General features: G+C 42.6%; 2 long non-coding RNA genes across 7 annotated transcripts in view; one reads left to right on the forward strand and one right to left on the reverse strand.

Moving 5' to 3' along the window:
- Window positions 1-31: 31 nt before the first annotated feature.
- Window positions 32-27,584, forward strand: part of LOC306644432 — an 81,595-nt gene continuing 54,042 nt past the window's right edge. For 5 of the 6 annotated variants that reach the window (XR_013759386.1, XR_013759387.1, XR_013759388.1 and 2 more), the window contains exon 1: window positions 1,703-1,972. This is a non-coding gene — a long non-coding RNA (uncharacterized lncRNA). Of the gene's footprint in view, window positions 151-1,702; window positions 1,973-27,584 lie in introns of those variants that run through there. The other variant, XR_013759385.1, reaches the window with a different exon arrangement.
- LOC306644431 lies at window positions 6,222-11,139 on the reverse strand. Its single transcript, XR_013759384.1, has 3 exons — window positions 10,516-11,139; window positions 8,587-10,272; window positions 6,222-7,769 (listed from the first exon to the last, which is right to left on the reverse strand). It is a non-coding gene; the product is annotated as an uncharacterized lncRNA (long non-coding RNA).

Raw genomic sequence — 27,584 nt, forward strand, 5'->3', positions numbered from 1 at the left:
CTTCTCCCTCCCTCCCTCCCTCCCTCCCACCCTCCTCTGGGATTCATGCAAGTAACGTGCGTGCCCTTGTGAGTTTGGAGGGTGCCGGTCAGCGGAGCCACGCGATGTATTTGAAAAGCAATCAGTCCGACCTTCCCCCATAGATTCATCGTAAGTGTATTCGACCCCAATGCCTTTAGAATTCCTGTGGCAGCAGGAGTCGGCCCAAAGATCTGGGATCCACTAGCCGCGCCCTCCAGCGCTCCACCGCGTACAGTGTGTGTGTGTGTGTGTGTGTGTGTGTGTGTGCGCGCGCGCGCGCGCGCGCGAGTGTGAGTTCAGTGTGATTGTTATTAGTGGTGGGGTTTTGCTCGCTTGCTATTCTTAGGCATGATGGTGCTTTTTTCTTTCTTTTCCGTCTCGGATGGGTTTGCGTGGTAGATGGGACTGGCGGCTACAAACGCTTTCTCAGTCCCAGCCCCGCAGAAAGAGTTAAGGAAGATGGGAGGGGGAGTACGCCGGGTAGGCGGGAGAAGCGGGGGTGGGGTGGGGTGGAGTGGGGGGACGCGGCCAAGCGGAAACGCTGCACAGAGGAACCTCAGCGAACCAAGAAAAAAGAGAAAGTGGCAACGAAAACAAGGGCAAATTGAACCCTCCTCGGGGATTTCCAATGAACTAACCCAATTCGGACATTCAATAAATACATGGTTCCTAATGAGTGTGCGTGTGCGTGCACCCCGCACCCCAGCTGTGGGTGCGCCAGCCCTGCAGCTTGCAGTCCCAAGACCCAGCGGCGGCCCAGGACGTAGCTTTGGAGCGCTCGGTGTGCTCCGATTATAATGTGAACGGGTCTGCCCTTCTCTCCCGATGCACAATTCCTCTGCCGAGTGCAGTTAGGTAAACTCAGCTAAAGCCGGAGCTCTCCAGTCCAGCAGCAGCAACGTAGGCTCTGAGTGATCTCAAGATTAGCAGTAGACGCGTAGAATTTATATAGGATCTCGTCCAGCTCCTGCTTGCCGGGTGAAGAGATACCATCGTAGGTAGGTTGTAGCAAAGCCATTATTGTCAAGGTATAGATCTAAAAGGCAGCGGTAACTAAACCCCAAACAGAACGGATTTTTTCCCTTCTGCGTCCCCCAAAGGTTCCTTTTTATATTTATGTATGCGTATATGTATATATAAAAGATGGAACACAGATTTCATTGAATAAATCTGAGATCTCCAGGTGCAGACGTTTGAATAGTCAGTGCCAGCACCCCGTGTTTTCCTTTCCTGCCGATTTTGCTTGGATCCGGCTCAAAAACCAAGAGAGTCTCGTGGTTTTGTTTACACTGAATGGGGAGGATAGGAACAGAGCCATGGGGCCGCCTTTCATTAATATACAGTGAGGATTTTGTCTAAATTACTGCTATGAATTTCACAGTACACGCTTTCAAAAGCAGTCTCAGGTGGCCTGATGAAACGTGATAGCGCCTCTGCAAACAGATCCACTTTCTTTCTTTCTTTGCAAGGAGGGTGTGCATGCTTATGGGAAGCCCCCCAAAACGCTGTGCTCCTCGATAACAGAAATGCACTTCTGTTTCGAGGTCTGTCCCCTTCCTACTGCCCCCTTTCCACGTACTTAGTTCTCGAATCCTTCCCCAGCCTCCCACCCCCGCCCCACCCCACCCCATCCACCCCCTCCCTTTGCGTAGTGTGATTGTTTTGTCTGGAAAAAAAAAAAAAAATCCAAAGTATATAACAAGGGGAGAACAGTTAGTGCTGATTTTCATTTGCATACATTTTCATATATTTTGGTGAAAATAATAGACTAGTGAGAGCTGGGCTTGGAGGAGTCAGTGCAAAGGGAAGGCTAAGGATGCATCGTTTCTGGAGTTGAGAATATGCCTTCCCTGGCACCCCCCAGGCACCTTATTTAAAAAAAACAAAAAACAAAAAACAAAAATACACCTTCTTTTATTTAAAAAAAAATCTAACCTTGGAAGTTTGCTCGGTAAGTGCTTTTCATTTTCTTTCCTTTTTCTCTCCTTCCTTTCTGGTGTATTTATTTATATTCTTGTAGGTTTGGGAGCTTATTTTCATCGCTTGGGACAAGAGAGGGGTCACAGAGCAACTGTCTGAGGAAGGAAGGGAAAGTACGTTGAGGGGGGAGTAAAAAAATCCAACCCTGCTAAAATATTGCGTAAAACTATGGACTCATTCCAAAGATCCACACACAGCAAGGCACTTTACTTTTTGGGGTGGGTGAGGAAGAGAGTGCTATTAATTTTAATTGTGAACATGGGCGGGGGAAGCCTTGGGAAAGAAGTGATTATTAAGCCTGCAGAATCTAAATATTTCTTATTTGGTTTTTTTTTTTTTTTTTTTTTCCCCTCTACCTCTTCTTTTTCTAATTCAGAGAATCAGGACCAGAGGGGAAGAAACCCCCTTCTGTAGCTGGTGGTGCTGTGCAGAACTGTGTGTCCTGGGTCTGGGTGGGTGGGGAACTCATGCTGAGAGCAGGGGGTGGCTGAGGAGGGGGCTTGGCAAAGGGAGGGCAGGGAGCTGGAGAAAGAGGAAGCAGATAGGGGAGAAGAGGCAGGAAGTCAATGCACCCCTGGTTAATGCTGTGTCTGGGGAGCAGGCAGTGAGTTTCAGCCTCCCGGCTTGGTAGTGAAAGCCCATCAGAAAGAGGGTGATCAATCAAAACTAACCAGGACATCCCTGTGCTTAATTCCCAGAGGACATTAGAGCTTCAGCACTGAAAACTAGATTTTACTGTGTGTGTGTTTTTTTTTTCAAAATTTCTTTATCTCTCACTGCCGAACTTCCCTCTCTGGATTTTGTAAAAATTGAGAGCAGTAGTTACTTACCGGTAACAATAATTAGATAAATATGACTAAAGGAAATAGCTAGGCCAAGTCCAGGCCGGTGTGAGCATCTTACCTTAGCGAAATAGGCCAGAGAAGATTGAGAAAGATGCTTGGTTTTGTTCTTTTAAAGGACACTGGGACTCGGGTGACGAGGGGGAGAATCCAATGGCTGGAATTTTATTGCACTTTTGTACACAGAACACCTTACCATTTAGAATTGGTAATTTATTTGGAAACAGTTGATGCCAAATCAATGAAATGGTTTGTAACGAGAGAGGAAGAGGTTTCGGTTGGGGAGGGGGCTCAGAATCGCCAGTTTTCCACTCCTTGTTTATGCGCCTGGCAGCGTCGCATTTGACTGGGGTTAACTCTGTGTGCTCCATTGGACCAGATGCCATATAGAGCCGCTCCCTGAAGATCATTTGTTTCCTTGATGGGGAACATTTCTGAGCAGAGCATATTGGTTGCCATAGAGAAAGAAATAAAAGGAAGAATACTAGTCACATTAAGCTATATGTTTGTGCACTGGGCTTTAGATAAAAGGACCTTGGTTCAGCCAAAGAGAAGAAGCCAAACTAGAGATTTCTAGTGCCACTAAAACTAGCCTTATTTTGTTTTGGACTTTTACAGTTGAAACATATAAGCTAATTTTATTGGTTGTTGTTAATTTTATATGACACGGTTTACTGAACAAAATAAACTTTGCTCAGGAGTAGCACTATTGACTAGTCAGCAGGGGGCGCACTGAGTCGTTGTAGCGGGTGCTGAGTAAAATGTAGCCGGTTCAAAAGCAAATCTGTTCTTCGAAACTTGCCAAAGGAACAAACACCCCTACCTTTCTATGCATATTCACAACGACGAGTGAATTCGTTGCATAACTCAGGGTTTTAAAATACGAGGAGAGGACAATGACTTTCCCATCCCCCACCCTCTCGTGTCTGTGAAACGGCCCAGCAAGAGACACAGTGCAGTAATGATTCCTCCATTTCTCTCAGGAAAAGTATCTATAGGTCTGCCTATAGAAATGGGCTGTGAAATCGAGAACACTTTTTAAAAAGTATCATTTTGGTTACTAATAGGCTGCTTAAGAAGATGTTTTTTTCTTTTCCTGGTTGTAATTTTTGGGAAAAGGCCAAGCAAACAAAACGGATTCTAAGGTATTATCTGTTAAATAATGGACATTCTGTAACCTCATACCAGCTTTGAGTTCTAAATAAAACCCAGGGTCCTGAAGATGTGGTCAAAGCCCCTAGAATCTCTTTCACTCCATTTGATACTGAGTAGCTACTTTCATTCTCCGTATAGCCTGTGGCTTTAGAAAGATTTTGGATTTACCCTTGAAAGGCTTGTTAGAGAAAAGAAAATACAAACTAACCATGAGGTAGATAGAGATAACTGTGGGCTTGTAACTTTTAAGGACAACTTTACTTAACCCAGTTGAAGAAAAGTTTTAATAGAGCACAAAGTTTCCACCTCAAAGATTTTTTAGATACTGCCAATGAAGACTGAAGTTAACTGTGGTAAAGGATGAAAGAGATATGTGGGAAACTTCCTAAAATAGTGAAGGGCAGATCCCGACTGGTTCAGAGGAATTAGTCAGTTTGTCACTAGCAATTTTCCCAAGGAGATTTAGGGAGTGTGACTAAGAAAGGAAAGGCATGAGCCACTGGAAGTGTGAAGCCGAAGCTGGCTTCCCCTGCCCGGTAGCCCCGATCCACCTGTGAGAGTGTCACAGATCTGTTAAAAAGGGACACATTAAGTGATCACTGCACTGTCTCCCTGCAAGAGGGGCAAGCCACCACATAATTTCTACTTCAGCTCCAAGTCAGCCGGGTTCCAACCACCAGAAGATTTTTTTTTTTTTAAAGTAAGATTTTGTAAATCAGTTGGGATTGAAGAGGCATTTCATCTAGGCGTGTTGAAAGATTATGGGAACAATAGAAGCAAAGGGGACACCATCAAATATATTTTAATTCTGTGATTTTTTTCCCCCTCGAACTCTCACTTTTGGAATCAGGAAATGTATGTCAGGTTCGCATTAATAAAACAAAGTGGAGAATTGAGGAGACTGTAATTTGAGCCCAAACTTTGCTTTTTCCTCACTCTCTGGACGTTTCAGACAAAAGACTTCTGGGGGAGACCCTCATGAACTGGACAGATGTCTCAAAGCTCGACCTTACTTTGCATGCCCAAGGCTGCTCAATGCATTTTAAAAATATTAGCGAGAAAGGAAACTTTTGATTCAGACATTTTGGAACACACTTGTGAAGCAACCATTATGCACATTTAGGGCGTATTTGTGTGTTTGTTACTTTTCGTGAGATCTGTGATTGTTTAGGCGACTGCTTAATTTCCTTTTCTCCAGATGTACTTAAAAAGAACCAGGGAAAGAAAATAAAAATGCTTACCTCTAATGATATCTATAATCTTAGGCAACTCGTGTAACAGAAACAGAAAATAAGAATGCTGGGTAAAGCAACAAGTTCATTTAAGAAGAACTCACACATTATAGGGAGCGCTTTAGCATTCCATAATGATTTGGGGGTGGAAACGTTCAAGCTGGGTATGAATTAGGATCCAAAGTGCTGGGCAAAGCTACAGACTTTTAATTGTTGGGGATGGTGAAATTGCTTTTGCCAAATGAGAGCATGAAGAACATTACCTGGGTCAAATGTACCAAACACAAAGTGGGTATTTACTCATCTGCTTCCATTTGAGAATGATAAGGTGCTCTGATATGACTGCAGTTTGGGAGCACATTTTCATTAGCATTTACAAATTAAAATGTTAAGCATGCTCACAATCCACGTTGTGTGTTTTATACAAAAGGGAAGGTTCTGTAATGGCAGCTTTTGGGTGGAAGAGAGAATTTGTTACATTGGCAGTGGATGAGTCCTTGTCTGGTCTTGCTAAGTTTTTTGAAGTGTCCTCCTTGTCTCCCCTCCCTCTCTCTTTGTATCATTTTGATAACTGATTTATGTGATCTGTAGGAAACAAGCAAACACTCAGTTTTTTTTTTTTTTTAAAGATGGGTTAGAAGTAGTTATAAATTCAAAGACACTCTGATTCCTCACCCTAAAGGAAGAAGATTTCTTTCTGATACTTTAAGGATGACTTTAAACTACAGTGCATTTTAGATTGTGGAAAATAATTTCAGAAGGCACAGTAAGTTGGTAATTGAGTTTGTGCTTTTGAAACAAGCCATTCCCAACAGTTTGCCCACACTAGCTGCATGTGTGCACCTGACTAGTGTAGTAATGAAACCTACCAATCGCTGGGGAAGCAGGAGCTGATGGACTAGTCTTGCCTGCCCCTCACCATCCTTCCTCCTCCCCACCCAACATAATGGTCTTCTTCAAATTTAAATTCATAGAGCAAGGTAATGTAGAGCCCAGCTGATTGACCAGAGATGATGTTGATAATGATGATGATGATGATGATGGCGATGATGGTGATGATGATGAATTCACAAAAAATGTGGCAATGTCCTAGCTAGAAAAATATTCTCAAGGTCAACTTGCTCTGTGTGTGTGTATGTGTGTGTGTGTGTGTGTGAAAAACAAAATATTAACTCAGCTTTACCAGAGGGGTGAATGAAGTTTTTGAGCTTGTGGGGTCCTAACGGAATTGAACTGCTCTTTCCTTTGGGGGATACTCCCTGCACCAAACATTCCCTATACATTTTACAGTGTTTCCTCTCTGAGTTGGAACCAGGCAGTCTTGAGGTAGATAAGAGAGTCTTTGTGGCATACTGTAAAACAATTCTTGCACTCCGGTCTGTCTCTCTCTCTCTCTCTCTCTCTCTCTCTCTCTCTCTCTCTCTATTAGATTTTTTGACATTTGAACTTAGCTATTGTCTGAGGAGCTGGGTGCAGATTGCAGCATATCGGGTTGAATGTTGCTCTTTTTGGCATTTCTACCTAAAGGCGCTTCTGTGGGGATCTTTGCTGCAGAGTGCAGAAGCTGCTACTCTACAGCTCTACTCCTCTCCTGGGCCCTGCCCCATCAGGGGTACACACCCGGGACTCCTCAGCCTCAGGGGTATTTTCAAGAAAGTGTGGCTATTGTTGTTCACTTTAAATAGCAAGTGCATTCATGGACACTGGAAGCTTCAAATACACCATGTTTTGCAGCAATATCATTTCAGTAACAAAATGAGATTTTGTTGGTAGGATTGTGACCTTACTCAGTGTAGCTTCCTGCAGTTCAAATTTGTTAGCCCCTACTTAAAAGTTATGTGTACAGTATTGCTTTAAATGCTCACCCCTGTCCCTAATTTTTCTGTAGGCAACCTGGTTAATAAAGCTCCAGGGGTGAACCCCAGGCTGAAGGTGGCACTTGATAGACTTCAAATGTCAATTTAGTATTAAATCAGGGTGCAAAAAGCTTTCAGAAGTCAAGGTATATGTTATCCAAGTGGTTTGGGTTGTTGTCCCTGTATTTGTAATTCACGTCACAAAAACAATCAAGGAAAACTTCTCGTGGAATAATAATGACTGTTCAAGTATCCTAAATTCGAAAGCATCATGATTTTATTGGAGGACTCTGACCAGAGGTTCCCTTCCAGGGTTAGAATGTAGGATCAGAACTTTTTCTAAAGGGGTTTGCCTGGGAGACTCCAGCGTTCCCGGATGCCATTCCACAATGGTGGGGTCCTCCTTTCGCCCCCCGACTCCCGCCATTTCTGTGATTTGTGGTCACCAGCAGAGACTTTTCCCGAGTCGGTGGCAATATGTAGGGCCTCGGGACTAAGCTCAGCCTCCTTAGATCGCATTCGAAAGAACAGCATTTTATTTTATTTAGAGCACGATTTGTAGGATAAAACTAAAGCGATCCCACACTCCGTCCGTTCTCCCTGAGCACTGTCCAAGTAAGGGTTTTCGGCTTGTGATTTGAACATGTGGAGCGGCCTGCACAAGTCGAATCAGCATTACTTTCCTGTGCAAAAGAAAATGGGAAAGAGGTTAAAAAGGGCAAAGCGAGGAGAGGGTAAGGTAAAGGAGCGCGGTGGAGGAAAGAGCAGGACGAGATGGAGGAGACTGGGGACAGAAAGGGACGGGAGAGGGACAGGGGGCGGGAAAGATCAGATAAACGCTGAGTCACCCTGGCAGGTCATTGGGTACACAGGGGCGAAATCTGCAGCCCAGGAAAACCGGGTGCAAATCGCACCCATCTGCTGGGCCTCTTTCCCGCCCGGCCTCAGGAGCGCAGGCTTGGAGCTCGGCGCCGCCTGCTCGCCTTTGTCGCCGGCTCGGTGCGCGGCCGCGGGCTCCCGCGGCGGGCTTTGTTCCGGCTGAGCAGGGCAGGACCCCTCGCACCGCCGCGTCCCCGCCCTCCTCGAGCTGGGGACAGTGGGGGTGGGGACTGCGCGACAGGGACGGGGACCAGTGGAGCGTCGGCGGGCGCCTCAGAGCCTGGGATTTCGCTCCTTGGTTCCTTTTCGTAATTGAGCTGTTGGTCCCTCGGGGAGGGGGCCGGCTTGAGCGGGGGGAGGGAGAGCTCTCAGCCCGCAGCAAGGGCGAGGTGCAACTCTGCGTCCTCTGTCCCCGGGTTGGTATTGTATGCATGTGAGCATGCAAGGATGGGTGGGCGCGGGCATGGATGGATGAGGAAAGCCGTGGCACTGGGGCCGGTGTTCCAGGCTTCTTGCCGGGGTTTTGACACTCGCAGGGCGTCTCAGGTCGGTGCGTACGGTTAACCCCTAGGGCCTACTCTAAAGGTACTTTGGGGCCGCGGGTGGGCGCTGTGGACGCACCCTGGGTCCGGACGTTGCCCATGGGCAGCGCGCAGATCTTCTCTGTGGAGGCCTGTGGCGGGGGACAAAGAGGTAGACACTCGGAGCAAGCAGAGGGCAGGCGCGGACATGCACCCGTGCACACACGCACCCACGCGCACACCGGGTCCCGGGCCCCTCCCCGTGAGCCCTCATGCTTCTAAGTCCAGGGCTCTTCATCTGGAAAGCTCTCCCCATACAGAGCTCGCTCCCTCCTCTCGCCAGTAGCATTTAGCTAGCAGCGTGTGAACGTGTGTCACCCTCTCCCCAGCCACCCCCAAAGGTGTGGGCAGATTGAAAGAGTTGCTGCTCTGTTATTGTTTGTCAAACAGGCCCTTTCTCTTGGGAGAGGGTCGAGGGGCATGTGGCGGATCCCGGGCCAGGATTACATTAATCAAAGCATTATTTCCCCAGAGAAGCCGAGCACAAATGAGAGTAAATCCTAATAAAATTGGATCGCGGAGAAACCGAACGCTTTAAATAATCTGTGCTGCCTGATCAAAATCTCACACTTATAAAATGTGGGTCTTCAAACAATTTGGCCACCCCTGGCCTTGGCTTGGCTGCTGGGTCTGGGTCAGGCCGGGGTACCGACACTACCCAAAGCTCAGTTGAACTTCTGAAGACGGGACGTGGCCACCCCCGGTGTGGGAGCTTCACGAAATCAGGTCTACCGAGAAGGCACTTTGGTCCTGTACGTCCCTGTGGGGTACTTGCAGAACCTCTGGGCCGGAACAAGTCCCCACTGGTGCCTCAAGAGTTCTTGAACTCCGTTCATCTGGGAACGTGGTCACCACTTTCCGCTTTCATTGAGGTTTCAGGGTGGTCAACATTTCTGGGTGGAGGCGAAAATTCCCACCCAGGTCGAAGGCGAGCGGGATCCACCGGAGGGTCAGGGGCCGGGCACCAGTGGCGCGCGCGGGCAGCTAATTCCCGGGTCCCCCCATTCCTATACCCCGGACGCCTGCCCAGGGCCCATCACGGACTGGGGGACTCGGGTCGGTCCCCTAAGCCAGAGGAAGGAGTGTGAGTTTGGGGCTATCGGTGGGGAAGCCAAGGGCTCAGCTTGCAGGCGAGACTTCTGGTACTTTCGGGTCATTCCAGTCAGAAAGCAAAACTCGCACTTCTTCCTCTTACATGTCCCCCAAGTGGTAGGAAACTTTCCGACGCCTCGCTCGGCTCTGCAAGGAGAGGGGAGGGGGAAAAAAAAGCTCCCAACTCCCAATCCGATAGCAATAATGGAGTCAAGCAAAGTCACTCAGCCAGGAGGCAGTCTCCCCCTGTCACCCGAGGCCTCTTCCTAGCCGCAGACAGGAAAGCGGACTGCAACGCCACGCGGCCCCTCGATGGTGACGAATGTGACAACACCGTCCCGACCCTACCGGTGAGCACCAGCATCCGGGCTCCACCTGACCCTTCAGAGAGGTGCGGAGGGAACCAGCTCCAGTCTGGATCCGGGTCCTTCGCCCGACCCCCACTCGGCACCCCCTGGCTGGCGGCTGGGCCCAGCGGGGCGCAAACGCGGCGGCGCCCTCTGCAGGCCAATGCGGGGAGGGCCGGCGGGCTTGCTCTGGCCGCGTGGGGTCCCGCAGCTGCCCACGTCCAAGCCCCAGGCGAGCATAAGCACAGTCGCCCGCCTGGTTCGCGGCACCTGCAGGCGGCGATGGACTGGCAGCGCGGGAGGGGAAGGAGGGAGAGAGAGCCACAGAGGGAGGCGTCAGTCCCCAGTCCCCGATCCCCTTGCCATCCCCTGTCGGCTGCTCGGTTCCCACCCTTTCTTTGGTCCGCGCTGGGCAGCCCCTGCCAGCGCCGGCGGTCGCGCGCCTGGATCCTGGCCCGCGCGTCCCGGAGCCCCGGAGGCCCCGCTGTCACTCCGCAGGAGCAGCGCCGGGCGGGGCTGGGTCGCCTCACCTCCAGCGAAAGCTCCTCCGAGAGGCCGGTTCCCTTACGCTCTGGCGAGAGGAGCGGCTTGGAGCAGTGTGCGTGTGTGCGTGTGCGAGGGCGTGTGCGCGTGTGAGTGCGGTGCGCGCGCAGGGCAGGGCAGGGCAGGAGGCGCTACAGGAATGCTTTGGTGCAAGCGCGTCGTTTTCAGCCTTGGGATTTAAATCTGCAACCTTAGAGCGTGCTATTTTTTTCTCCCGGTTCTTTACACGTGCCTCTCCCTCTTTCGCTTAAGTCTTCCCATCTGATTCCCAATGAAATCCCCCTTGTGGTCCCTGGTGGTCTCGGGATGTTCTGGATACCCTGCCCCACGTGATCCAGGGTAACGCTGAGAGAGACAATGTTAGCTGGAAATGCCACCGAGAGCATTTCCATCTTCCAGCTTGCTCTTTACTCTGGGCTTCACCCACCAGGAAGCCACGTTTTAGGGACTTGTGCATCTGCTTTCTCTCTGCCTTGGCCTTAAGAATTGAGGTTGTTTTTATTTTTGGAGGGACAGAGAGGAGCCAGAAACTGGTCTTTAGCTGACCAATTGTGGTCCTGTTGTGCGCCTTTCCAACTTATTGGCTCATTTCTAGTGATGGGAAATTTCGTGGTGGGGGTGGTGGGAGGTGGTGGTAAAGAAACCCACACCTTTTCAATTCTAAAATAATGATTCCTCTTTCCTCCAGTCTGTGATTTCCATAATTTCATACAAAACAGGGGCTGTCAATTATCTCTCCATGAAAAAAGAGAAAAGCAGACTAGTAGAAGAAAACTTGGGCCAAAATAAATTCCTCCTTCTTAAAACGTTAGCCAGGGACTGAATCCCTGCAGTGCCCCACCCAGTATGTTCAACTCTCAAGGGGAAACAGAGAAATTCAGAAAAAGGCTAAACACTTCTCTCCTTCACTGAGGCTATGAACCCAGTTGCCAAACTGTATTTTTGATAACCTGAGATTCAGAGAATTCTAATAAAAGTTCCTTTGTGCCTGTTTTTCCTATTTGCTATAATGTTTGCATCTGAGAATTTTTCACTAATTTGGAAATACCTTTAGTATATGTTTTTTTTTTTCTTACTTGGATTTATTAATGTTAGGTAGTTTTACTGTTAGTTATAATTCTTTCTAAGACCTCCTGTCCAGGAGTGTGGCTCCAAGTAACAGTGACGCACACTTGCAAGCTACCCCAAGAGGCCTTCAGCAGCAGAATCTTGACACAATTTCAGTCACTCCTTTTTGTAAGATAATTTAGTGACAGCTAAATTTTAACAAAGCATGTTAATGCTAAAATGTTAGTGTTTCATTGGATGAGCTTTTGTTTTTAGAATCAAAGTTTAACTTTTCTTTGAATTATTTATCAGGCTATGTGCCCATAGGCCTTCACAAGAAGCAAATGTAGAGGGAAAAATTTTACTTTTATTTACTTAAAGCATATGTTAACATAATATTTTAAAACTAGCCTTTTGGAAAACAGCAAATAAGTGTAACTGTCGACACCCACCTTTGGGACCGTGACAAACAAAACCCGAATACAACCTAATTGCTTTCATAAAAAACAGTACACAGTTTACAGTTAACTAAAATATTGCCTGGCATTCCTTTTGAGCTCCTCCTCCTTAAGTACAGTACAGTTTGGTAATATACTACACATATTTATACATGATGTAAATATACATATGCACAAGGGTAGATGTTTATGTACATAACATAACAAAATATATACATACCCCAACTGAATACATTTGCATAGAACATACCCATGTGTAAGATACCAAACTTCTACAATTAACAATACATTCTATAACAGATAGTCTTCAAATAAGAAGCCAGTCAATCTTATTCATCCTGGGAAAAATTTGAAATTTCTTTTGCAATGTGAATTGTACTCCTTGTAAATGACACCACCGGAATTAGTAAAGAATAGAATCACAGTACGATTTTAAACATACTCCATTTAAAAGCCCTGCAAACTTAAAGTGTTTTATGCAAAATTAAAAAGAATAGCATCATTTAAAATATAAACATTTTATCTGAAGTCTGGTGAATTTTTTTTGGTCTCATTTCACATATCAAATACTCATGTCTTAGAACAAAAATTAAATTGTGGATGCAATGAAAACAAACAGTAGTTTTATTTTCTACTCCATTATAAAGGACCACTTTTTAGCTAGTAATTTTTATGAACTTCTATAATTCATTAAAAGACATTCAGTAGTCTAGTGATAATTCAAAATGTAAAAGCCAATTTAGAGCTTATATGTATGCTTGAAGTGATTTGTATTAATATGAGATGACATGCTACTTATTTACTTCTTTGAAATTGTATTTTGTATCTGTGGGGTTTTTTTTAGTTAAAAAATAAAGATTGCAGTTAAAGTGAATATGTTGGCATTCATTGACAAAAGTTCAAAAGCTCATTTGTGCTGAGCAATGTAGAGAAATATTATACCTGAATTCTGTCTCTTAAAAGCTATTTGTTTTTGTTGACAAAGGAATCAAAATGATAGTTTTGAAGTTTTCTGAAGACCGTGATTAAAAAAGAACTTTCTCTCATAAGGAGATATTTTTGCTAATATTATAAAATGCATGATTGTTCGTGTTTTTGTGAAAACGTATTTCTTTACTAAAAAATATTTGTGATGTTTATGACATTTGTTTCCCATGTAATTTATTGTTATTTATTCCAGAGTATTTGAAAGACTGATGACCTATCAGGGCATCTAAATACTAGTGATGAGGTTGTGAAAAGAAAAATCACTTTAGCCAAACTGTTTTTGGAGACTTTTTTTCTTAATCTCTTAAAAAGTTTGAAATCAAAATGATGGAAATAACACAAGTAAAAAAAATTTTTTTTTATTGGAAAAAGATTATTACTTGGAAAGAGGTTAAAACATTTCTCTCTGGTTGTGGCTTTAGGATGAACTGCAAACATGCTAGTCTTTTATTTTGGGAAGTTTCTGTCTGATGGTGTGGCATGATCTGAGGAGACATAGGCTATGTAATGACTTCAAATCACACAGCGTTCATTCAAAAATTTGGTTGAAGAGTCATTCACTACAAAATTGTAAAATAATCTTTTCTGTCAATTTAATTAATGAAGTGGGTAAAGGACTATTTTAGCAGGCTCAAATTACATATGTAGAAAGATTTGTAAGAATAAATACTTTGGCATTCTGCAGCTTAAAAGCAGACAGAGCTATAATATAGCAAATTAAACTCCCCAGAATGTAGGCATCCAAGATTCAATTTCATTAAAAAATTTGGCAGTTACAGAAAAGAAGGAAAAATGCTTATTAAATCAGGGTAACTATAAAATGTTGACAGATCTCAAGTTTCATATCCAACTAGGCTCTTAGAAAACTGCTGGGATGTTGGTGGAGTATAAGTTATTCTGTCAAACCAGTTTTCATAGAGAATTATCTTTTCAATACCCTTAAATTTAAACTCCAACTTCATAGACTAGCCCTACTGTGTCTCTCCTTCTTTCTCTTTCTCTCTTCCTCCCGCCCTTCCTTTTTTCTTTCTTCCTTCCTTCCTTTCTTTCTCTGCACCCCTCCACCACCATCCCAAGTCAGTTGGGTGAGACTAGGAAGACATCCCCAGAGGACGTGAGGTCTTTAGCCTTGATAGTCCTACATTATCAAATACATGCATCTAGGACGCTGAGACGTATCTGTGCTTTCTCAAAACATTGATTTTCTTTCCTCATTGAAGTACCAACTTCTTTTAAGGGAGAACCAGGCGATGTCTACTGAAGGCAAAATAACTTGGAGAATGGAATTAATTATTTTTACAATTCAGTCTTTGCTTTCTCCCTTCTCCCTAGCCGTTGAGAAAAAAAAATTGTGAAATTTGAACAATCCAGATTGACTATCTATTGTAATTTAATTTGTAAGATATGTACTCATTCTATAATATGTTGGTTCCTCATTCCACCATCGTTACAGAGAAGAATACCTAGCCCTGGATGGACCCCCAGTTGAGGGCATTATATGAGTTAAGACATTTACCCCAGATTTAAATTAAGGGAGTTGAGGGTTCTAACGTGCCTGGCTTTTGCTAAGTACATTGATTGAAGTTATTAGATAATTGTTCACCTTTCTACTTTGCCCCATGAGAGGAGATACATACACCATATTATAAAATACTTTAAATTAATATTAAATAGTCCAGCTGGGATCACTAAAGTTATTTACATTTAGCAATGAATTAAAATGTTAGCATTTTTCATTTAATGAATTAGGGTCTTATTCTCGTTGTATGATCCGACTTGGAAACATTTGCTGAACAAACCTTCAAGGGATTGTTAGGAAGGAAGTTTTTTTTCTTTCATGTCATTTGGTGGAGTGAAAGGTGAAGTCCCTTTACTTTCTGTAGGGGACAAAGTTGAGAGAATAAGAGAGGACAGGGTTAAGTATTGTAGTTGGTAATTAGGCCTGTGCACTATTTTAAAGCAGTCTTTGGTGAAGTAGGATAACATTGAACATGATTTGAGTTTAATCTAAAAAATACTAGTGAACATTAATTAAGGCAGTTTTAATAAATATATCTAGTTGCAAATATTATTTTTAATAAAGACCTAGATTTTCTATTAATAAACTTTGCTTTCTGTCTCAAAAATTTCAGGAAGATTGTGTCCCTTCATTTTGCATTCATCTAATTAAATAAGCTGAAATATTGTTCTAGCACATAAAGCATGAACACTCCAGGAATAAATAAAATGTGTGCTGGAGAAGAAAATAATGCCGATTTCATTTTGCTGTAATTTCAGGAGAAAGAGGCTAAGTGGAAATATGAGCTACTGATGCTTTATATTTATTCATACCGTTGTTTTATTATACTAACAGAAATTGTGTTAGTCTTGAAAAAATGTGATACTTTTTTGAAATTTTTAATGATTTCTATTTCTAGGTGCATGTAAACATAGAGCAATACTTAATAGATTTAATGTTTGCTTGCACAGAAATTAAACATATAGAAAGGGACAAGTGAATAAATAAAGGGTATTTAAGAAGTGGACATTTAGGCCTAATACTGTACTGCTGGCTGTAACTATTAGTTTTCCTTTGCTATTTTTTTTTTCATTGAGATTTCAAAAACTTATACAGTGTGAAATTGTTATAGAATCATTAATTACTCCTCACCCAGACCCAAAACAGAATAATAAACTTATTATCTGGAATTTCTCTCAGCTTAAGTATTTACAAGATTTTCTAAAAAAAAAAAAAAAAAAAAAAAAAAAAATCATACCTACAGGGATATTTATTTTGCCATCTTTCCTCTCTCATTTTAGAGGTAGGGTCTGGTTTTTCCATGTTGGCCACTGAGCTTGGTAGAAGCTGTTGAGAGGTAGCCATGTAATTTCTTTATCTTTCACCTGCAAATTACACACATTATTTTGCAGCTCAAAATAAGCATTCCCAATGAGTTGCATTCAGTAAATGTCTTTCACAGCATTAGTACAGAACTGAGGTACAAAAGAATATTAATCTAATACATTCCAAAATTCAAATACTTGTGATTAATAAGCATTATTATCTATAAATAAGGCCCTAATGATACTTTGGCAGTGTTGTAAACACAAGAATCAGAGGCAATTATTGTCATTATTGTTCGGCAAGTACTTCCCATGAATACCAAATGGGTATTGCTGTCCAGCTACTTGGCAAGTAAGGTTCCAATAAAGAAGCAGATGTGGGCCAATCAGGACTGGCTACCATTCACTGCCCTTAACCTAAGACTCAGGGTCCTGAAAGAAAGAAAGAAAGAAAGAAAGAAAGAAAGAAAGAAAGAAAGAAAGAAAGAAAGAAAGAAAGAAAGAAAGAAAGAAAGAAAGAAAAGAAAAGAAATTAAGATATCAAAAACAGTTGCAATGCAATTTTTAAAAATGCCCTTTATTATAAGTAGAAAGGCATTTTGAAAATAATGCTGTCTCCCAATACTGACTTGGGTGAATTGGAGACACCAGCAACCATTATGTTATTAGGAAGCACAGATTTCATTTGTAAAGTTTATAGGTTCAATGTGATGAGGCATCTTTGTAATAAAATCAACAAAGAATAAAGTTACAACAGTGTGAAAATCCCCAAGAGCGTGGCAGTGAGCAAGGCTCTGTCTCTTTTCCTTCCCCAGGCCACACGGAGTTCCTTCCTCTGTTAAACACGACCAGCTCACCAGAGCCAGTGCCAACACACCTGAGTGAGGTGGGGGCAGCTAAGTTCAAGTTCTTCAGTCTCACAGAAAACTTAACACAGGGCCCAGGCTGCACTTCGGCTCTGCACCCTGGGTCTTAGAAATCAGTGCGGGACCAGCCTGTGTTCAAGAGCTGATTTTCCCTTGCAGTTTGATGAATAGCTGAATTGGTTTATGCTCAGAGGAAAAGAAAAAAGTTTTGTACACATTTTCAGTAAGGGATCAGTGCATTAAATATTAGATATAGATTTGTTTTCTATTTTTAAATTTCCTGTGCCAAGCATCATGCTTTAAAGATGTTATAGTTTTGTAGAGCAGAGGCTTAAGAAAGCATTGGATTCATTTCCCAAAGTGTGGGGGTAACTCAGAGAAGACATGGGCTAGAGTGGGGGTGGGGATGGGTGATGCTTCAAAAGAGCAACCTCTTTGTCAATCATGGCTGTCAGGTGTCGATTTTAGCATGGGCATGTACTTAAGGAGACTACTTGGCGGAATGAGAATCTAACCCAGTGGAGGTGAGTGGGAGTCATAGTCTGGACTCCCTCTCCCCAACAGAAACCTCTTTATCACCACTTTAAATTTGGTGGGAGTTTTTCTTCCTGCTCTCAGAAAATTGAATCTGAAGTGAGTCCTTTGTCTGGACAAAAAACAGAGAAGGGAGCCAGAGGGAAAATCAGCTATAAAGTTTTCATCTGGCTTCTGGAAATGTTCTTGCCACCATTGACCTGGGCTTGGTCAAGGAAATAAGGAGGCTATGCCCACAAATGCCCACAACTGGATGCCAAGGGCCCTGGGACAGAGGCAGGTGCATTAAAGCCTGGGCCCTGGACTTTTTTCCTCTTCTCTCTCTCTTCCATTTTGAATTCATCCATTAAAATTTCGTAGCTAGCCTGTGCTCAGTCTCCGAGACGGGTGAGATGAGAAAAGGTGAGGTCTTCCAAGCCAATCTTTTTCTCATTCCTAAGCATAACGACTCAAAGGAGAATTTCCAAAATAATAATGACCACCATGACGATGACGATGATGAAGATGATGACAGTAATATTTTACTAAGGACTTACCATATAGCAGATATAAAAACATGCTACTTTTTTAGGACTGTGAAAATTCTGCCAAGTCGTTTACATCAGGTTTGACACATTCACCAACAGAGGTAGGTAGGGGCTCAGCCACCTGTCCAGGTCATATGATGGTGGCACCAGATTTTGAACTTGGGTCTTATCTGTTGAAAACAATGTGCTTTTAATGTCATGCTTTATTGCTTCCCAAATTCTGGGGGATGCCGTTGTTTTCTGTCCTTCTTGGAGTTCCTCAGCTCAGGTGACTTTTGCTGAGTTCAGCCCCTACCTCCCCCACTGCACACCCCATGTCATAGCACCATGACGATGGCAAAGGCCCCAAGGCGTCTTTACACACCTTAACTACACGATGCTTTTTTTTTTGCCCACATTTACCAGACCTTTGTGCGAATGAGAGCAGAGTAAAGCCCACCATTATTGACCTGAAATGGGCTTGTCACAGCTTGGTTTGGGTGTTGCCTTTACACCGAGGCATGGCAAGTTATGATGAGAGTCTCAGAAAGTACACATGAGGTGTTTAAGTCTACAAATTCTCTTGCATTCAATATATTTGGGGATGTGTCTGTTTTTCTGTATATGAGCAACCCAAGGAAGCTGATAGCCTATTGATGGGAAGTGATATCCCTAACCATGACATTCACTATGGACTCTGGAGCTTGTCCTGGCTTCCAGGCTGTGAGGGACACTCAGTCAGTGCTAATGGAAGCACCCGTGGGACTGCTTGGGCCAGTTGTTCACTGAGTTTGGCTCATGCTATGTGGACGCCTCACTACACTCTGCAGAACCACTGACCAGATATCCTTATGGATCTCCCATTGTTGGAGAAACAGTGACACCATTTTCAAGCATGCTCAGCATAACCAGGAGACTGGGCTCAGAGGTGACTTGCCTTGCCCTTTTAGGAATCACAAAACTCTAGCTAGGCACCGATGAGGTAGCAGGACGTGCACATATGGGTTCCTAGCTAGAAAAAAAAAAAAAAAATCGTCGCTTTATTTTGGGCCTAAGAGGACATACAGTCATGTATGGATCTTTGAGAAGTAGCAGGGACATACAGTTTGAAAAAACTTCAATAACGATTTCATTTTAAATGAAATCTTCATTACTGCCACTAGCCCCAGAGGGCAAAATGTTTTTTTGTAAAGGTCAAAGTGAAAAGGTTACCTGACTTTCAGAAAATGACTCTTTCCTTTAATTAATTCATTAATTAATATTCTGTCTCATTTCAGCAAAGAATTTGAGGCAGTTTACAAAAATACATGGTGAAAAGAAGCTAAGGTGAGAAAAATGAACCTGGTTAGAGTTACTACATACTCATGCATACCAGGAAGTGCTGGACTCTCCTTAGAGATGTTAAAAAGTCACAGAAGATGGCAGGAGATAGGATTGTACCTTTTCCACAGCAAAAAAGGAAAGAGAAAAAGAAAAAAGAAAAAAGAAAAAAAAAGCTTTACCTAAGCTATCAATCTTGTTAACTGTTATTTAAGAAAAGGAAAAAGACTATTTTCAAGGTGAACTATCAATTACATGCGACTTGAAAATATTTCCTAAACATCTTTGATATATTTAACCTCAAAGAAAAATGTTCAGAGGGGAATTTACTACGACAACATCTTTTGTATTCACAATAAAAAAGCTAATCTTGAGTCTATTCACATTTTATATTGGAGAAAGGGCATTATGATATTCTTTGACAATCTTTAATGCTAGCAATTGGTGTTTTGCTTCCTGTATGACTTCCCATAAGATGAGTTGATGGTTTGCAAAATATAGATCAAGTTCCACTTCTTCCCACTTACTTAGGAAATCAATAAATGATATGTTTTGCAGCATCTAATATATTTTCTTTTTGTTTAGGTGGTCAAGGGACAGATAATATAAAGACCTCAGTTAAGTTCCTTATATTTAAGAATCTATACATTCATGCGTTCTCTACTGCAATTAGGTTGCTTTATGCCACCTTTTCAGTTTCAGTTTTCTCATCTGTTAAATTGTCGTGTGGGATTTAGTTGATCTTTGAGTTGCCGTCTAGCCATAAAATTTTGTTTTGAATTTTCTGTCATCTAGAGAATCCATTAATGTAGGCATGATTTTTTATATCTAGTTATATTTCAATTGATAGAGAACTTGCATGTAAAGAAGAATACAGGGCATTCTATTATGCAGTGTAAATCAATAAAATGAAAATGTATCCATTGACAACATTTGTATTTTCACCTATTACAGAGCTGTACCATCTCTTTGAATACAATACACTTTTATGCCCCATTAAAGCACGCTTGACATAGCTTTCAACTACTTGCAAATGCTGAGAAGTTGAAAAACATAACATTTACAAAAGATACATCTGGTGCATATTTATATGACTTGGAATAAGGAATCATTTAAATACTGCTGAGCCATCTCCATATTAGGAGAAAAGATATTCCATGTCCATATGTGAAATCAGAAGTAAAATACATGTAGGTTTAAATTTCTCTTGCCTCTCTTTTTCTTTGACACATGTTAAAAATATGAAAATATTGATTTGGGATTAAATCACTTCTTTGAGTTTTTGGAATTGCTTTCCCCCAGAATTTTATAGATGACATCATTAAAGCTAGCATATATTCTAGAAGCGATAAGTTTTGATTGAGACTAAAAGTAGCCCTTTATGCAGAGAAAGGTTGCTTACTCAGATGCAGAACTTCTTAACCTGGGGCTCACAGATGTGTGAAGCACTTAGAGATGAGGTTCAGGGTCCCTGAGCATCCCCTGAGTTGATCTGCGAACGTTTGTGTGTGAATATGCATATGATTTATTTATTTATTTATTTTTGGAAAAGGCCTAACTCACATGAGCTTCTCAAAGAGGTTCATGACCCTGGGTGTAGTGGAAAAATGAGAACTCACGAGAAATGCTGCAGGGACAAGTTGCCATTTAATAGTTCTTCTTTTTTCTTTTTTTTTAAACTTGGAGAAGGTAACTCACCTACCTTCTGGACTCCTCATTTGTACTATAAAAGAGCAGCATTGGCGATCTCAGATGCCCTGTCCAGCTTGAGCTGCAGCTCGGTGGCAGACCTTTACCTCCATCTCCCTAAATCCTTAAGCCACCCATGTGCTCCACACTTGTTCCGTGAGACTGCATATATTTCTAGGTTGTTATTCCTGCGGGGAGCAGAGATGTGGTTTTGCTGAATAGTGTAGAAATCTGGTTGGGAGAAAAGTACACCTAAAAATTGTACAGCTCCTTGTAGAATATGCCATGTGGTACAGCATATGAAATAGAACGTCTCCCCTCCAGCTCACACACACTTTAATTAATGTTATGGGCTGTGCTTTAAACTGAGAGAAGTGAGAAATCAAGGTTAAGGACGCTCTGTTCTCTATGATGTATGAGAGAAAAAGAGACAGCTATGTAAATTCGGGGTTTCATATCTCCTTGTCAATTTCTTATCTGTTGTCACTTTGAATGATTTCTAAATCAGAAGAATGCTGGAGATCTGCTTTCCCATCAGTTCTGAGCCTAAGGAATTTGAAGCTGGAGTTCGGAGCCAGGAAACAGTCCTGTTTTGAATTCAGAGGCTCTACTGCTAAGCCAGATGCCAGTTTTATGATAAATTCCAAAAGGTTCTGCTTGATATTTCAACCCCAGAGGTCAGAGAGTTTCTCAGAGGGGGCACAGGAAGAATAGCAAAAGCGACCAGGGAATCTCCAGTTAGTCCACCGGGAGAGCTAATGCCTCAACAGGCTTTGGTCAGCTAGGAGGGACCCAGCTTCACCAAGTAGAAGACTGTTCTAGTGGGTGCTGCTGGCCTCTGGCTAGGAGTTATTTCTGCATTTCCACATATTTGGCACAATGTAGCTCCACCAATTATTTTAATTTACAGTTAGTTACTGTTTCACATAGACCCAACCTCCAAAGCTAATATGATCAAATGTGCAAAAATTCTTGAGAGGTATTAATTTGAAGGATTTTCCCAGATTTTTTTTGAGTCCTTGTGATCTGTCATGTTGATATGGTAGCTGAACTTGTGGATTAACGTCACTTGCATGCTACAAGTCAGATTCCAAGCTCACAGGAATACTCCCAACCTTACCTTTCTTTCCATCACTCTTTCCCCTACAATCTATTCTTATTGCACATCTATCAAAAATCAATATAATAAGGAGTGATAAGTTTTTGTTTGAGTTCAAACTCCCAGAGAGACTAGTTTTTCAGGGAGGATGGTCTGAAAGGGTCTTAGAAAACTGAGATGTCTGCATTTATGTTTGTTTGTTTGTTTTTGGTTCTGGGGATTGAATCCAGGGCCTTGTGCATGCAAGGCAAGCACTCTACCAACTGAGTTATATCCCCAGTCCCTGCATTTATGAACTTTATATGACATCTGACTAAAGTCACATGTATTTTGATACATACTGATGATCACTGGAAATCTGAGAAACTTGGGACTTGTTATGCATCAATTTATTTATTACTAATGCCTATTTCTAATTTTTGACAGACCCTTTCATGACCAGTTAAAATGATGAGAGAGAGAATGAGAGAGAGAGAGGGGGGGGGGTGTGGGGGGTGGTGTGTGTTCGTTGATCAAGGATTGAGATGTACCAGGCAGGGCTGGGGAAGTAACATACAGGTTTGGGGCCCTGGGTTTCTTGCCCAGCACCTCTTTTTCCTCTCCCCACAAAATCAGACCAAACTTCAATGAGGAAAGAAACAGAACAAAGACATGGTATACACATTTCCCCAAAGGACCCCAGTTCTAATGCTCCAAAGCACTACAAAAGCAGAAAGATATCTGCCTGAATTTTTCCTTAAGCAGTTCAGTTATTGTTCTGTCTTTTACATTATTTGCCTTGATGGAAAGACATGGATTCAGGCTGAGTACCTGGAAACCCCAGGAAAAGGGAGTTTGGAGTAAATCTGGCTAATAATGCTGTGCTTCCGTCTTTGGGTGGAGGGGAAATTTGCCCATGTTCAATGCTATTTTGTCTCCACTGGAAGAGATCTGAAATGATTGGTAAGGACCCTAAATTCATTTCCTCCTGTTTCTCTTGAATCCACCCAACAAAGTTCCTCCTTCTGTAGTAAACGCTACGTACCAGCCTTCCACCTAGGAATAATCACGTGGGAAACTCCCTGAGCATGTCATCACAGAGAAGAGGAATGGCATCCACTGATAATGTTAGCTGGCTTAGGTGGAATGCCTACCCCTCAGTCAACTGTATATCCATTCATTCACATTCATAAGCAAACGTTCATGTGCCATGTGACTTCAGTATCATAAGGACTTTGGGAGAAGAAATACAGTGTGTCAAAATTTCCTTAGAAAAAGCGGCTTTGTAAATCAAAAGTATTGTTACTTTCACAGTGACTCATTGTTACCCTGCAGCAGGAGATCATAAGGTATCCCATGAAATTAAAGGTGATGTAGAAACAAATGGGAAAACATCTCTGACATATTTTGGCCACATACCTTATTCAAACTTTTGCAAGTTCCTTCCCTAAGACTCTGGTACTCTCCAAATACTGTGCTTACAGAATATTTTAACTTGAAAACATAATTTGCTCATCATGGTGATTTTTTGGTTGGATATTATTATTATTATTATTATTCAGAACCTCTTAAATTATGCATTGGCATAAGTGAGAACTGAAATCCTGAAACTAGAGATTTCAACTCTGGGGTCTGCCCAGGGTGTATTTTCTTAAGTCTTGTGAACTTGTAGGGATATTTCATTAATTAAATATATTCACATGAATTTCAGCAGTTTAGTGAAGTAAATATGAAACGGTTCATCTATCTGGGGGAGAAAAACTCACGAATGATATGCTACATTGCTCCTCTCCATTGAAGGCCCTGAGACCAGCATTCTAGATTTTTCTATAGGTACTTTTTAGAAAATATGACCACAGCTTATAAAAATGACTCCGGGGAGTTTCTGTAAATGAATTTTTATGTTTGGGGCTCGAGAACATTATCATTTCAAACACAGGAACGTTTCCTAAATAGGAAATATTGTTCTAAGAATACTAGACAAGGTCTTACATTTCCTATTTTCATTATATTATCAACCATCAAGATTTTGCTGATGGGAAAGACTACTGAAAGAGATCAGGAAAGATTCTTTTTAAAGGTATAATTCTCCATAGGAGAAGGCATGGGCTACTAAACTATCCCTCCAATTTGGGGGAGTTGTGGGTTCATGAGCACAATAGTGAGTGTTCATATTATAGATCTAGGTCTTAAGCAAAGACATATTGCCAATAATCCACTAGGAGAAAGCGGTGCAAATTAATTAATATGGAGGAAGGTACACTATGTGTCTCTATGCTTAAATGACTGGCCTGTTTGGATTGAAATGATATGTTCAGCCATCAATTCGTTAAGTTGGTGAACCAGTTAACTCAGTCAATGAATTAGGTTGGGCTAAATTTTACAAAGTGAATCAGATGGTTTAAGTAGATGGATCAGAATCGAAGAATGCTATAAAGAAATGTGAAAATGGCCCTTGACTCCATTGGTTAAGCCATGAAATAGACTGCAAGCATCCTTTAATGATTTGAGATGAAAGTGTAACTTTTGTGGTATACAATACAGGAAAATCAACCTGGAGAAGGATTTCAATTAAAATCTGAGGTTTACAACAAAAATATATATTTTTTAGAAATCTGCATATGTTTTGAACAATGAGAGACTTTTCCTTCCTCTTAGCTTGGTTATGCTCTTTTAGATGGTGAACTTATTTATCAGACTTCCTAACCCGAGTCAGATGATTTGGCCCTGGCAATTCTCTTGCTTCTGATCCATATTTCAGCATGTTTTCTAAGCAGTTGGTATTTATTTATTTTGTGCAGAAATAATTTTGACTTTTTCAAACCTCTCAGTTTTAATTTTTTCTTTTGGCTCCTTGGATTTTCTTCCCTCTCACTTCCCCCTGCCCCTTTTCATGTTTAAAATTAATTGGCCATTTCCACACTTCTTTTTGGTCCTCAACGGTGGAGCAAGAAGTGTCCTTCCCAGAGATGTGGCTGGACTTTCTTCTCTGACTCACCGTCCAGTTGCCTTCTCAATATTCCCTAAGCATCTACTGATGGTCCTTTATCCAGGGAATCCTTGTCTTTCTCTGTTTTCTTTGCTTCTATGGATAGAGTATGCTGTGTTCTTCCCATAGCATTTTCTTTTGGAAGCTCAAGCTATCGGGAAATTCAAATGAATCCGTATTGAGGGACAGTTAATCTTTCACATGGTTTTCTCTAACTTCCCGATTGGATCTGAATTTCTTTTCTGTAGTTGCTGGGTCGTTCCCTCTCTTCCCAAAGGGTGCAGGTTGTTTTTCTTTCCCTCGTTTGGTTGTTCAAGTCCTACGTTCTAAGCTAGGCTTGGTCACATCGAAGGGACTCTAGGTTGAACTTTCCACCTTGCCAGCTGAGCCTGGGCGGTGGGGCACCTTCTTTTTGGCGACTACATAGATGGCGCAGACACGTCCATCCTTTTTGCAGCAGACTTGGCTGCTAAGAGGTAGACCGCCAAGAAGGGAGTGGGCCCTGTGCCCATGCTGTGTCTATGGACAGACAGACATTCGGGGATCTGACTGTGACTCTCCATTACTGCCATCTGTGTCATTCTGGTAAACCACAGAATGTCCTGTCCCTCTCTTTGCATTATGGGATGTAATACATTCCTGTCCCTTTCTTTACATTATGGGGTGTAAGAGTGCTCAACTCACAGGGTCGTGGGGGATTTTTCCTGAGAACGTCTTCAGTACGTGTGAATTCCCTTTGTGAAGGACCTCAGTGGCGTGGTAGATGGGGTAGGAGCCTGCGAAGGACCTCAGTGGCGTGGTAGATGGGGTAGGAGCCTGCTGGCAGAAATAAGGCCACTTGTGATGTTTAAAAGCACATTTTGTCCACTTCATTTTACTTTGATAATGACCCCGAGGAGCACATGAAGACCCAGTGTCTCTCCCTAGGGAAGAGGGTCATCTGTTTTGACTGCTGCCTCTGGAGAGGGAAGAGATGTCCACTGAGCAGTCCCTTGGATATGAAGAAGACCGGGCCAGTAAGTGGAAAATTGGAGCCTTTCAGTCTTGTAGAAAAGGGGAGTCTTATGTTTCATTCCCAAGTTCAGAGAAAAGAAAACCTTTCCTTTTCTTTCCTCTTTGTTGTTTTTGGCAAGACTCTGTAAGACTGCAGCTCACATATACAGCACACGGGGCCAGGTTTTCAAAGAGCCTCTGTCCTTTGCATGTGTTAGATTTTTGAAGCCCAGCTACAGCTCCGGTGGTGGTAGAGTCTGAGGGGTGGAGAGGGGGTGGGCACAGATGGGCTTTTCACTTTTCCTGCCCCACTTTGCATGTGGAAGTATATTCACTTTTCATGAGATTTGGTTTTCTTAAACGTAGAGTCCCTGAAGGAGGCTTCTACGTTGAGCAGTGCATCTTTAAATGAACAACTCTGAAAGTCAAGGACTGTGCCTGTCCACTTCCTTAGTGGTGAGAAGGGGACTTGCTGCTTGAAATTGAACTCAATCAAAAGAGATCTCCAAACTACTTCGGAGTCAGGTTGGGCCAGAGTGACTTTCAGTCATGGTGTGCTTTTCTTGGTAGGCAGTTTGGTCTAGACAGACTTTGGCAGAAGAGCTAAATGCTTCAGGATTAGCAATTTGACAACAGAGAACTTTGAAGACTTGGCTTATTCTGAGAGAGAAGATTCCTTCTTTCCGATGCCATCACAGGTGACTTTAAACTCTCTTGTTTTGGTCATCTGTATCTGTTAGGATAGGGTAGGTTATGGTGTGGTAGGACATAACCACCAAATGCTCAGTGGCTGAAAACAACAAGACTTTACTTCTCACACTCAGTGAATGTCCACTGTGGGTCGGAAGGGAGGGTCTGTCTGTCCTAGTCACTGAAGGGCTCAGGCTGATGCTGGCTCCCTTCCTCACCGCCTTCCACAGTCACCCTAGCAGCAGAAAGGGAGCTTGGTGAATCTTGCCATAGCGCTTAAGAGCTTCTGCCCAGCAATTGACTACACCTGCCAGTTCTGTTCACAGTTCTTCCATCGAGGAGAGTCACAAGAGCATGCCTAACTTTGAAGAAGTTGGGGACATTCGATCCTATGCTGGGCCAAGAAGAAAGAGACAAGAATCATCAGTGGACCTTGCTGGAACTGTCCCATTTCCCATCAAACATGACCACCCAAGAGGGGTTCTCTACATTCAGAGTAATTAGCACTGCCCGTGTGAATTCCTCTGCCCCAGACATTTCTGAGCTTTGGTGGAAAAGTGTTGTCACATTGTTCCACAATAGCCTCCCTGAATTGAAACTCCTAAATCCTGGGACACGTCTGATAGTCCTCTTAAAGGACTATTGAGAACTTCAAACTACTTTCAGTGACAATAACGGTGATGGAAGTAATAGTGAAAAATAAAAGCTCACTCATGGAGAGGAGTATATCCCTTAAGAAGTTCTTGAATTCTTTCTTTTTTTTTTTCATTTTTTAAAGAGGGTCATTCAAATCCAAGAACACATCATTAATTAATTAATTATACATTAATAATCACATTAATCAATAACAGCAAGGAATGAAGACTTAGAGAAGATAGGTAGACTTCTGGAAATTTCTAAAGTTTTTCTTCATCTTCGGGACTTGAATATGCTCACAATACCATCACCACCATCACCAATACCACCACCAGGACCATGGTCACCACCGTCACGACTACCATCTGCAATATCATCACTGTCTCTGCTACCACCGTCGTTACTATGGACATGTCTGCCACTGTCACCACCCCCACACT

This window comes from Sciurus vulgaris (genome assembly GCF_902686455.1).
Source record: "Sciurus vulgaris genome assembly, chromosome: 14".
Taxonomy (NCBI): Eukaryota; Metazoa; Chordata; class Mammalia; order Rodentia; family Sciuridae; genus Sciurus; species Sciurus vulgaris.